The following is a 14,245-nucleotide window of genomic DNA, read 5'->3' as shown; positions in this document are numbered from 1 at the left end:
GAGACATTGTTTAGTGTTCCTGGAAGGAAAAGGTTTCTTGGGAGGCTGGGACTTGCTGGCTGAAAAACTTTGCTCACTTGGAATATCGACACGTGATGAGCCTAGGGAAGTTTTTGCTTCCTCTAAGACTGAGAGCAGAGATGGGGATTCTAATGGGAAGAAAGAAAATTCTTACGTCGATGCGGTCAAAACAAGAGGAGTTTCAAGAGTGAAAAGGTTAGGGGAAGCAGCGTGGCTACAACTGGGAGAAGAAGATGTGTCAAGAGGAAAGAAGTTGTTGGACTAATGCCTGGTTGGGACATGGGGAGAGACTTTGGTTTCAGTTCCAGACCTGTGTGCTTTGGAAAGTTAGAGAAAAAAATCATTGGAAACTCAAAGGATGAGTGAAGTTTGCGAGGATAGGGGGCCTTTTCATTCTGATTGAGTTTGAGAATCAAACAGAGGCAGACAAAGTGTTATTAAGAGGCTTTCAGTGTTTTAAGGATTCGATTCTGTACTTGGAAAGGTGGGACCCCAAAGTGGGGTGTTCTCAAAGTTGTGAACAACTGAAGGAAGTTTGGATGAGAGTGATGGGATTACCGCTGCACCTTTGGAGCCGAGAAGTTTTTAAAAAGATTAAAGACTGTTGTGAGGGCTTTGTTGCAGTTGATGGAAGCACTGATGCATTTAAGGAGCTCCAATGGGCTAGATTATTAGTGAAGTCGAAGAGAATAGAATGACCAAGTTCCCTACAAGTGGTAATCAGCACTACTTGCTTTGCTATTCAACTGTGGTGAGAGGTGCTACCAAGGGTAGCTGAAGTGCTTCTGGCGATTAGAAATGGGTCGGGAAAGGAGAAGGAAGTTAGGGAAGAAGAAGAAGGGGGGGGGGGGTTCACGTGCCAGCTATGTGGTGGAGCAGATGCAGTCAACTGGGCAGCTTACAAAGGTAGTTATGCCACCTGAAGGTGGAGAAAAATGTTGCATAACAAACATGGAGGCTCATTTTTCTGACTTGATGTCGACAAGAGGGGTAAAGGCAGACACGTCCAAAAGAAGGTAGAAGTCTGGTTGGGCAAACAATTCAAAAATTGGGCAAACAATTCAAAAATTGGGCATGCAGCCAAAGTTAATGAAACGTTGGGCTGGGACTTGGAGACGACAGTGGAGAGAAGGCCCAACGAGGAGGGCCTGTTTGGCAACAAAGAAGATTATGGGTCGTCTCACTTAGGCCCACTTTCAATCATGCTGGAGACAAATTTCCAGAGGAGGACCATGGCCCGTCCCACTTAGGCCCGTTACCAAACACGCACACACGTACCGATTTAAAGAGTTGTATGGAAATGACCCGACCCACTTTGAACTCACTTAAAGGCCCAGTTGTGGTGGGGCAACCCACTTTCAAAGACTCCTTTGGGGCTAGGGCTCGCAAGGGATGTCGAGAGGTGGTCTGTGGATGTCTAGATGGGGTTTATTTCGGCTTCCAATAGGGCTCGTCTTCTCCAACGCCAAATATTAAGGAGCTTACCTACGAAGCTTTGATGGAGGAGGCGTCCAGGTACACAGGTTCTCATTCTCAGTCTTTTTTCTCGTTGGGGAAGCGAGATTTCTCTTTTTCTTCTTCTCTTTTTGGGCGGGATGGGATGTTTGTCACCACAGATAGGGGTTGCAGTCGGGGTTATATTTCGGAAATAGTTGGAGGAACAGAGTTGGATCCTCTAAGGATGATCATGGCGGATGGAAGAGAGACGAAGGTCTCCGGGTTGGCTAACGGGACTGTTGAGGAGGGGACGGAAGATGTTTTGGAAAGGGTTCCTCAAAAGATTATGGAGGAGGGGTACGAAGTGGGTGAGCCGTGTTGGCAGTCTAGTTGCTTGGCTAAGTTTAGCTAATGCCTCGGAATGCCGACGGAGGGCTTTGAAGGAGAGATTCTGTTTCTGCTCAAAAGAATGAAAGAAAAGAAAATTTAAAAAGGGATGCAGGAGAAGCTAGATGGTAGGAAAAAGAGAAAATTGAAATCTTCAAAGTTCGAAAGGGAGTTGAGAAAGCTGGAATGGACTGTGAATTATCTTGGAGGAGGAGAAGGGAGAGGAGGGGGCAGTTCTTCTAAGTTTAGATGAAGATTCGTCTACTTTCTTGGAATGTTAGAGGGGTTAATAATTGTGATAAGAGGAAGGTGATCAAAGCTTTGATTAAGAAGAATAGGGCGGACCTAGTTTGCTTGCAGGAAACAAAAATCCAGGAGATGTCAAGGGCTACACCCATTATAAGATATCTCTTTTATGTTTTATGTTATACCTCCTATAATGGATGGTTTTTAAGCTATGTAAATAAAAGTTTGTGATTTTCAGTTTACGTTTTGTTTTATGTTTCCAATTATACCTCCTATCATGGATGATTTTAAATTTATGTAACTAACAGTTTGTGGGGTCTTATTCGGAGTTTAGGAGTGGGGAGATTTTTAGAATGGGGAACTGTGGACTCAAGGGGTACAACGGGTGGTATAGTGGTGTTATGGGATAATAGGGTGTTGGAATTGATCGAATTAGAAAAGAGAGAACACTCAATTTCTTGCCATTTTAAAAACTGTGAGAATGGCTTTACGTGGACTTTTATAGGGGTATATGGTTCGACCATGAGGAGAGACATGGAATGTTTATGGAATGAGTTGGGGGCCATTTACGGTCTTTGGAATGGGCCGTGGTGTGTTGTTGGTGATTTTAATGCCATCTTAAGCTCTGAAGAGCGCAGTAAATGAGGGAGCTTAAATTCAGACATGAGAAGATTCTTAAATGTAATAGAAGACTTACAGTTAAAGGACTTGCCTTTGATTAGGGGTCCTTTTACTTGGAGTGGAGCGGTGAATAACCAATCCTTCTCAAGGCTAGATCGCTTTTTGGTCAATGAGGAGTGGGATTGTCGTTTTAATGGTTCAAGGCAATGTGTCCTCCCGAGACCAGTGTCTGACCACTTCCCAATTTTGTTTGAAGGAGGGGGTTTGAGAAGAGGGCCATCCATTTTCAAATTTGAGAATATGTGGCTTAAAGTAGAGGAGTTTAAGGATCTATTGAAGGCTGAATGGGAGGGGGACAACTTTAATGGTTCTACAAGCTTTATTCTAGCTGAAAAACTAAAGGTTGTCAAGTCTAAACTGAAGGAGTGGAACAGAGATGTCTTTGGCAAGGTGGAATACAGGAAGAATTTGGCTTTGGATCAACTGCAGTTTTAGGATGCTAAGGAGAAGACTAACAGACTGTCTTGGGAAGAGATGGATGCTAGAAGAGAAGCGATGGAAGAATACAAAAAATAGGTTTTATTAGAATAAATTACTTGGAGACAAAAATCTAGGGAGGTGTGACCGAAAGAGGGTGACAGAAATACAGGATTTTTCCACATGATGGCAAACACTCACATGAGAAGAAACAATGTGGACCGAATTAGAATTAATGGTGTTTGGCATTCGAAAGAGAATGTGATTAGCGAAGGAATAGTAAATGTCTTTAGATCTCTGTTGTCCAATCCGAGGGACTGGCGGCCTCCTTTATTCGGGCTACAGTGCGAAACGTTGCAGAATTTGGATGTGCTTTGGAGGTGTTGTTCACGGAAGATGAGGTGTATGGCGCGCTGTTGGGTTGTAATGAGGATAAAGCTTCGGGTGCCTGACGGTTTTACAATGGCTTTTTGGCAGTTTGCTTGGGACTTTGTGAAGGAGGAGGTGATGAGTTTCTTCAGGGAGTTCTATGATCATAGTAAATTTGTTAAAAGGCTAAACGCAACTTTTTTTGTTTTAATCCAAAAAAAAGTGGGGACTGAAGATTTGAGGGATTTTAGGTCCATAAGATTAGTGGGAAGCCTGTACAAGTGGTTGTCTAAAGTTTTAGTCAATAGACTTAAAAATGTGGTTTCTAAGGCTCAAGGGGCCTTTATGGAGGGTAGACAAATTCTAGATGCAGTACTAATAGCTAATGAAGCCATTGACTAGGTTCTGAAGAATAATGAGAATGGTATCATGTGCAAATTTGACATAGATAAGGCATATGACAATGTGGATTGGTCTTTTCTCCTCACAATTATGCAGAAAATGGGTTTTGGGGATAAATGGATATAGTGGATTAAGTGGTGCATATCCACTGCAAGTTTCTCTGTGTTGGTTAATGGAATGTCTAAGGGATTCTTTCAAATCTCAAGGGGATTGAGGCAAGGTGATCCTTTCTCGCCTTATCTTTTTGTGATTGCCATGAAGGTCTTTAGCACTTTTCTTAAAAGGGTTGTGGATGAAGGTTTTATGTCGGGCTGTAAGGTGAAGGGTAGAAACGAAGAAGGGGTTCAGATTTCCCACTTGTTGTTTGCTGATGACACCTTGGTGTTTTTCCAAGCTTCTCAAGACCAACTAATTTACCTAAGTTGGTTACTTATGTGGTTTGAGGCCGTATCAGGGTTGAGAATTAACTTGGAGAAGAGTGAACTCATTCCAGTAGGGAGGGTAGAGAATATTAATGATCTTGCCTTGAAATTCGGTTGTAGAGTGGGTAGTCTTCCGTCCACTTATTTGGGTCTTCCTTTGGGTGCTCCGTTTAAGTCAATATCAGTGTGGGATGGAGTGGAAGAGCGATTTCGTAAAAGATTGGCCATGTGGAAGAGACAATACTTATCCAAGGGAGGGAGAGCAATTCTAATCCGAAGCACTTTGCCGAATCTTCCTATTTACTTTATGTCCTTGTTGAGATTACCAAGTTCAGTTAGGTGGAGACTAGAGCAAATTCAAAGGGACTTAATTTGGGATGGTGGTAACTTGGAGCGAAAACCTCATTTAGTAAGATGAGATTTGGTGCGCTTAAGTAAAAAGAAAGGGGGATTGGGGATCAAATGTGTTTCCATTCTCAATAAGGCTCTCATTTCCAAATGGAATTAGTTATTCTCAAATAAGAGAGAGGCTTTGTGGAATCAAGTGATTAGAGGGAAGTATGGGGAAGATAGAGGGGGTTGGTGCTCTCGGGAAGTGAGAGAGGCGAATGGTATAGGGCTTTGGAAAGGAATAAGGATGGACTGGGAGTTGGGGGGCGCTCGAATTTCTTTTAGTGTTGGCAATGGGAGGAGAGTGAGATTTTGGAGGGATAGATGGTGTGGGGATTCCCTTCTGTGTGAGTCTTTTCCTTCCTTCTTTGCTTTGTCTGTGAAAAAGGAAGCTTGGGTGGCGAATGTATGGGATCCCTTGGTTGAGGGGAGTTGGGGGGTTGGAACCCCTGTTTTTCAAGAGCCCTAAATGATTGGGAGGTGGAGGAGGCGGAAATATTTTTTGGGCATCTTCAAGGGAAGAGAGTGCTTGGACCGAAACAAAGAGTGGCAAATTTTCGGCCAAATCTCTCTACTTTGCTCTAGAAGCGGACTACCCTATTCTGTTTCTATCTAGCTGTATTTGGAATGTGTGGGTACAACCCAAAATTAGTTTCTTTGAGTGGGAGGCTGCATGAGGTAAAGTATTAACCCTAGATCTTGTTCAGAAAAGAGGATAGTCCTTGACAAACAAATGTTTTATGTGTCTTGAGAATGAGGAGACCATAGACCATTTGCTTCTTCACTGTTCAAAAACAAGGGCCTTATGGGAGTTACTCTTTACCTTGGTTGGGGTGTCTTGGGTGTTGCCTTCTTCAGTTAGAGAGACTCTTCTTAGCTGGCATGGTTCATTTGTGGGTAAAAAGTGCAGGAAGGTGTGGAGAGCTGCTCTTCTTCACATATTTTGGACAGTTTGGAAGGCGAGAAATAGATTGGCATTCAAGGATGATGAGTTATCAATCTAGAGATTGAAATATTCCTTTCTTCTCTCTCTTTGGTCAGAGGCTAAGTTGTTTATAGTTGAATGCTCTCTAATTATGGTTAATTTTATTGAGTGGTTGGGATCCTTTTAAGGCTGTTTTTTGGGCCAGTTGGTTTTTTTGGGTCTCTTTCTTTTTTCTTTGGCCTTTTTGGTGGTGGGTGTATAGGTTTGTATACCTTGCACAGGTTTGTATACCTTGAGTCACTTTTTTGGTTCTCTTTATAAATGAAATTATCTTTACTTATAAATAAAAAAATGTGAAAGAGAGTATGAAGAATGTGAGAGATAGTACAAATAGTGTGAGAAATGGTATAAATAATGTAAGATAAAGTACGAAGAATGTGAGATAGGTACAAACAATGTAAGAAATGGTACAAATAATTTGAGAAAGATTACAATGTGAAAAAATTGTATAAAAAATATGAAGAATGATAGAAGAATGAGAGAAATGGTATGAAAAATGTGGAATAAGGTACAAATAATGTGAGAAAATGTACAAACAATGCGAGAGATGGTACGAAGAATGTGAAAGAGTACAAATAATGTGAGAAATTGTATAAAAAAAAAAGTGAGACGAGGTATGGAAAATGTGAAATAAGATATGAATAATGTAAGAAAAAGTATCAAGAATGTGAGACATGATATGAAAAATATAAGAGAGAGTACAAAGAATGCAATAGAGAATAGATATAATGTGAGAAATGACACAAATAATGTGATATCAAATAATGAGATAAATGATACAAATAATGTGATATACGAAGAATGTGCGATAAGGTACAAACAATGTGAGAAAGTGTATGAATAATGTGAAAGATGTTACAAACAATGTGAGAAATGGTACTAAGAATGTGAAGAAATATAGAAAATATGAGATAAGGTAAAAATAATATGAGAATAGTACGAATAATGTGAAATAAAATATAAAGAATGTAAGAAATGGTACAAATAATGCAAACAACAGTAAAAATAATATAAAGGAGGTTACAAACTGACAAGGAAAAAATAGTTTGGGATAATGAATAAACTCATGCAAATAAATATAGGATGAATATGTACCATGTGTCTTTCTTCTTATTGTTGTCCATCAACTTTGACATTTTATTTATCAACATCTTCTATATTTCTCATATCAATATCCTTATGATTAATCATTCACTTGTCTTTCTCAGCCACCTTAATCTTTTCATCTTTTTTATTTTCTAAATCATTATTTTGCTCAATATCAACACATTGCACTATTTTTAAAACCCATATCATGGCCTATAATTTATCCATAAACTTTATTATGGTTGCAACATCACATAACAAATAAACTTTGCCTTTAGATCATCATAACTTCCAAGTTTTTTAAGTTAACGTTTCATCCCATAAACTTCATCATTTCCTCAATCATTTATACAAGGATTGTAGTAACCCGCTACTGTGTAGATATTGTCTGCTTTGGACCTAAAAGGGCCCTCACGGCTTTAAAACGTGTCTACAGGGTTAAGAGGAGCCCGTACTTATATAGCACCAGGAACTTTCCCCCCTATCCGATGTGGGATGTCATAAACACCCCCATGCAGACACAACGTCCTTGTTATGTCCCATGGGATTACGGGACCAAAAAAACAAACACCTCCTACGAGGCCAAACAAACTCCCATACCGAAATCGGGGATCGACTCTGATACCATTTGTAACGACCCACTCCCAACCGTTTAGATATTATCTGCTTTGGATCCAAATGGGCCCTCACGGCTTTAAAACATATCTACAGGGTTAAGAAAAGTCCATACTTATATAGCATCAGAAACTTTTCCCCCTATCGGATGTGGGATGTCACAAATTGTAATGACTCACTCCCAACCATGTAGATATTATCCGCTTTGGACCCAAAGGGGCTCTCATAGCTTTAAAACGTGTCTACAAGGTTAAGAGGAATTCATACTTATATAGAGCCAGAAACTTTCCCCCCTATCCGATGTGGGATGTTACAAGGATAGTTTGAATTACAATGTAAATTTTCATGGAAATGTAATCTAGTATAACATAACAAATGTCTTATAATACACACAACATGTATTCTACTCAAATCAAGAATAAAAAAGGTGATTAAGGCACAACAAGATGTAATCAAGCATGGAATATAGGAAAACAAGGTATACATGTCCATGGAATTAAGTAAATAAAGGGTAGAGGAAGCATACCTCGTCACACCCCAAAACCCACTCCAAGGGCATGACGATCATTTCACAATTTAAGCCCAAATGCTTAAAATGTAAATAACACAAACATTCATCTTATAATTGGAAAGTTCAAATTACCAAATTGTTGTTCAAAGTAGTAGAACAAAAAGTCTAAAATCTTCAAATCTCAACTTCTAAATCAATAAATCAACCATAGTATTATTGTCCAAGTAACTCCAAACTAAAATAATTCAAATAGGAAATAAATTTTAACATTTAAACAATGTCCGAAATAAAAAGAGTTTTAACAAAAGTCCTAACAAGCCAAATTCCCTTACTAACCGTCACTCCTTGCTCGAACTGAGAGTACTTGAAATTTTTATCAACAAAGAGGGATGAGTACAAAGCCCAATAAGGAACATTAACACAATTTCACGGATAAAATATTTTCAATTATACTTATAAACAAGAGATATAACACATACTCTATTTATAAAACTTTTAAGTTAAATATGATAATATATTTGAACTGTTCAACCAAACTGTTTCATATATATCAAAATCATTTCATATCCATTTCAAATCAAATACATTTCAAATGTTTTCACTCTAGTTATCAAATAACAAATAGTGCTCATTTAAGTAGGACTTTACAAATAAGTGGTTAGCCTCAATTGTTCCTTTTAAAATGGACGGAACCAAACAGTACTAGTACTAGTAACCTCTAACCAAACCCCTAGAGGCTGGTGTAAACCCTCCGTTTTGTCCCTTTAGCACATGTTTTTTAGTTCACTTCCAATGTGCCATAGTGTTTCTTTGATAGCCCATTACTACTCATGTAGCTTACCTTTTTTGAGCCATTTTGGAGACTTTGGTTGAGGGGTTTATCTAGTTCCACATTATGACCTTGGCTGCCCTTCAAGTTTAGACTAGGCTTCACTTAGGTGCACTTTAGGTTAGACTTAGTTAGGCCCACCTAGTCTCACCCTAGGCTTGTATATGTATACCCAACCCATTAGGCACCACCTTAGACCCATTTAGGCACACTTGGCCCATTAAGCACCACCTTAGGCCAACTTAGGCCCTAGGTCCATTTAGGTACACTTGACCCATTAGACACCTTAGGCTCGTCTAAGTTCATTTAGGCCCACTTAGCCACACTTGGCCTGCTAGACATTCTTAGCATGACTTGTATGGTTGCATGACCCATTTATATCATTTACTTATTTATTTATTTTTATTTTTATTATTATTATTATTATCAATCACTTTTATTTAATATATTTTTATTTATTTATTTATTTATTTTTATTTATTTTTATTGTTGTCAATCATTTTTATTTATTTATAGTTATTTTATTATCTTATTATTTATTTTGTTCATTATCTTGTTATTTATTCATTTATCTATTATTATTATTTTATCATTCTCCAATTTATTTATTATTTATTATTTTATTTATTTATTCTTTATTTATTTATCCGATTTAATAATTTGAAGTTTTATAGGAAAATCTAACAATGGAGAAGTTTTTGGAAAATGTAGGACTCTTTAGGTGATATGCATGGATTGATTTTTGGGGAAAAAAATGACTTTTATGGTGGATGAGACGTAGAATTTGGAGAGAAGAGGAGTCCTCAATTTGGACAACTCCAATTGATATTAAAACACAGGCTGGTGGTTTTAGGGGGCATTCAGAGATTATTTTCATAAAGAGAGGGTTTTCATAGGCTAAGAGATAGGAGAAAAAAGAGGTTTTCAAGAGGGACTTTCAGCACACATTCAAGAGGAGGGCAGTCGGTTTTGGAACCAGGGGGAGCAACTTACACACACTCTTGATCTAGACGACTGCATCTCCAAAGACACGAGCATGCATGCTAATCATAATTCTCTCTCAACTGATGCCCCACTCAGTAATATATCCATCCCATTGACGCACCATTGTAGAGGATAGAAACACACTAGGCTGCACATTTTTGGAGCAACACGTTCCATGGTGGATATCATCCTACAACATGCACAATTATAAAAGAAGTGCAACACGTGGTGGAAGGAGGATTTTTTTTAGGGTTTCTGTGAGAGGAAAGGGGAAAGGAGGTTCGCGTTTTTTTTCTGGTGGGTTTTGGAGAAGGAGAACCTATCTCACTTTCAGCCAATAAATACTTCTCAAAGGGAGGTTCTTCCATATTAGCCTTGGGATTTGCTTTTGCGTTTAACGGTCGATTCAAGTTAGTCAATCTTTTGTTCTCATTTGTACTCTATTTCTTGTGACTTCTTTTCTTGCTGAAATAAAGTTAAGGTTTTGTTTTTTAACCATGAGATTGGGGAAGGTTTTTTTTTTTTTAGGGGTGTGTAATTTGTTTTAGTTTTTCTAGCTTTAAATGATGAGTGTTTGATCTGTTGGCTTCCTCTCTCTTTTTCTCTTTTTTCCTGCTGTGTTCAAACACCTTCAATTGCGTCTCTGCCTCACTCTCTCCATGTCCCTCTGATTTTAATAACTATATTTCTGAATTAATTTTTCTGTTACGTTTCTTTAACTCCTTCACTTCATTCGCTGACACCTCTCACTCATTTGTTTTTCTATCGTCTTCACTCTTTCTTTAATCACTATGTCAATTCCATGTTTATTTAGGCTCTAGTTGCTCTAGTTTTTGTTGTTCTTACTTTTTTTTTTCTTGGTGCTCATTCGTCTGTTCAGATAACTTGTTAAAGCTTTCTTTTTTGTTCATTTATCTTTCATATAAATCAAATTTTAAAACTGTGGCTCTATGATATCATGGACTAGTGAACTGGAGGAGTTTCATCAAGCTAATGGTTTTCTTCATTAGTTGTTTCGAGTATGAGATTTGGTCTGTTTGGCTCTGAGGATTAGAATTTTGTTTCCTTTATGATAAAAAAAAAAATGATTGGGAAGAAGGCCATGGCACGTATCTCACCACTGTTTCTGGTCCTTTTGTCTCTTGGGGTTTTTCTTTACAACTTGTTAACAATGACAGTTCATAATAGAGCTACGGGGACATTGGTCGTTGATGAATCAGACCATCGCTTATTATCTGATCCAATTATAGAGATGCCTGAAAAAGAAAGAAAACCAAAAAAATGCCAAGTTGCCTTTCCAGCTTGCTCCCATTTAGCAGCTTTGATGCATGGTAGAGGGATCCACGGGTACATGATTGTTAGTGGGTTAGGGAAGGATGGTAAAGATATTGATGATGTTTTGCTAAAGTTGTATCTAATGCACAATCATTGTCTTCAGAATCCACTAGTATATATGATGCCTTCGGGAATCCAGAGGTACTTCCTCAAATTAGAGATCAATACCAAGTTGAATTTCCAACTCTTAGTACAGAATCTGATTATCCTTGGCTTATAATACCCAACTGAAGTTGCAACAATGGCTGGCACTCCTTACTTTTTTTTATTGGGATTGCCCATACCAATTATGTGGGTCACTGACGAAATTGAGAACATTGGACATGAACCTCTGGAACTTCATGGTGTCAAATAATTGAATTCATTGAACCAACTCATGCAAAAGCAATTAGGGAATTGGTGGAACCCCTACACAAAATCATTTTTTCAAAACTCTCCCTTGCTGCCAATTTTCACTTAACCACTGACCATTTAGCTTTAAAATTTGTTTTAGTAACTTTAGAATATTTTTAAAAAATTTCCAAAACTTGTATGACTTTCCTCATCTCTTAAACTTGAATTTAAAGTTTTGTTTGAGTTAGAAAGTCATTCTAGAATAGAAGATATAAATGAATCGTTAGAAGGGCTCCTTTTTCACCTAGTTCTGGACACCCAAGATCTTTTTGCAAAAATAAAATACCAGACGACTTTTTAAATTTGATTCGATATTTTTTCTCAATTCTAGGTTTCTTGAAATTGATCTTAGACATAATATATATATATATATATATATATATATATATATATATATATATAATATGTCTTTTTGAGGAAGATATGATTTTTCAAAGTCTTACCTACTGTGCATGTTGGATTCTGGACATATGATTAGTTTGAGTGTTTTAAAAATATTTTTGAGTACTATTCGACCCTGGATTCTTTTTTTATGTGATATAGACACTTTGAACTATGTGTGTGATTTTTTGTATGATTTTATGTGATCATTTATTATTTTTTAAAAATTTGTTTATGCATGTCATTGTTTCTTATCTAATCTAGACTTTGTAGAACTTTTAGGTGTCTTTACTGCAATCTGTCCTTTGAATAACTGTTTGGCTTTTGGTATGTTGATCTAGATGTGTAGGAGTTATTTTCTGAAATTTTTCGTAATCAAATTCCACTCTAAGCCATTTTTTAGAAATTGTTTTATAATGCTTCATTTTCTAACTGCATGCTGATGGTTTTATACTTTACTTGAAATTGTTATTATTTTTTGAGTCATTTGATTTATCTTAGCTCAATTTTGGCTTTGACACTGTATATTAAACATAATGAATATTTTATATAATTTATGCTTGCCCTAACCATTCTAGCATTTTTGGAGGAATCTTATAAAACATACTTTCTATCCAGGTACATTATCTATCCTCTAATTCCAAAATTCTATGAAAAATCATGTTATCATGAGCTATATCCATGTTTGAACGCTATCCTTGATTGCCTTGATACTTGCTTGATTATCTCTAATAAAACGCATGCTGAGTGATATACTATTCAAATTAACTTTGATTGTCTTATGATAGCAAGTAAGAAGCAATTCAGGTATACACCCTAACTCTCTCTTTTATGATTGTAATTTGATTTCTTATTTGACATGCTAGTATTGATAGAATCTCGAAATCACCTTACCCTACCTAGGTATCTATAATCAACCAATTAATTGCCTCAATTCCCTTAACTAGGTCAGTAAAGACCTCTTTAGGGCTTAGAAGGGTTCTACCTTTTAAAAGTACCTTCCCAATAGGTAACTTAATCCTTGGACCTAGACTTGGGTTTTATAAAGACACACTTTTCCAAAAACTATGGAGTCATTTATTTAGGGTTTTATTTCTTATTTTATTTTCCCTTTAAAATAAAAATAAAATAAGTGGCAACTCCAACTTTTCCAAAACTAAATTTTCACCAAAATAAAAGCGAGTCTCGCCGATTAAGTGAGGACGCACATGAAAAATGTGGGTCCAAATCAATTACATTTCTCACCATGAAAATGTAAAGGTCAACTATTATATCCTGTTGACATGGGTTAAAAATTCAACTATTATATCCCGTTAACAAGGGTCAAACAAACCAGAGTCAAATTCTTTATTTTATTTATTCCAATTTACAGAAGCAGAATATCTCCAAGTGTTTCGTTAAACACAAAATAAATGTTATAACACATTTTTCCATGTAAAAATATATTTGATCCATGCTTAAAAGCAAAATAACTATTACACATTTCAAACAACATATATAAAAAATTATTTTTTTTTGCAAAATTTGTTCCCTTACCTCAAAGGTAGTTCTCAAAATCTTTGGAGAAAAGTAATTATGGAAAATCTACTCTCCACCTAACATAACATAAGATAAATAACTATTACTATTTATATAAAATGATAAGTTTGACAATCCTAAAAATTTTAGGTATTAAAATTAAAATTTTTAATTATGAAAGATGATTTAATTTATTCCTATTTTAGAAGAATTAATAAATTTTTAATTCATATAAAACTTTAATTTTACTTTCAATTTGTTTATGGGGACACAACATAATTTAATTAAACTACAATTTATTTCACTAATCAAATTCCATTCTATTTATTAAATTACATCCATCATTAATATAATTATAATACTAAAAACTTTACTTCACTTCCTTTTATTTATATATTCTATTCTCTCACTTTCAGTTTTTTTTTTTTTTCACCACACATAACATGTATACACAACAACTCTTCATCATTGTTAATATAATTATATACCATCAAACACACACTCCGAACGTGTCTTTCCTTTATTATTAATATTGTTATTATTATTATTATTATTATTATTATTATTATTATTATTATTATTATTATTATTATTATTATTATTATATTTATTATTATTATTTTTCCAATCATACTCATCCTTCCCCACATGCTCAACCCATAATGCATATTATATATTTCTTTTTCCAATGCCTTCCCTCCATTGCACACACGTTCTTTTTTTTTTTACAAAAAAAAAAAAATTGCCATAATCTACAGTGCATCAAAACTTTATATGCATATAAATTATAACATATCGGGCATCAAGAAGCTCTTTTCTAAGTTGCCCTCCAGCCG

The sequence above is a fragment of the Vitis vinifera genome, chromosome 13, assembly GCF_030704535.1.
Source record: "Vitis vinifera cultivar Pinot Noir 40024 chromosome 13, ASM3070453v1".
In the NCBI taxonomy this organism is placed as follows: domain Eukaryota; kingdom Viridiplantae; phylum Streptophyta; class Magnoliopsida; order Vitales; family Vitaceae; genus Vitis; species Vitis vinifera.
Note: the sequence above shows the minus strand (reverse complement) of the source record.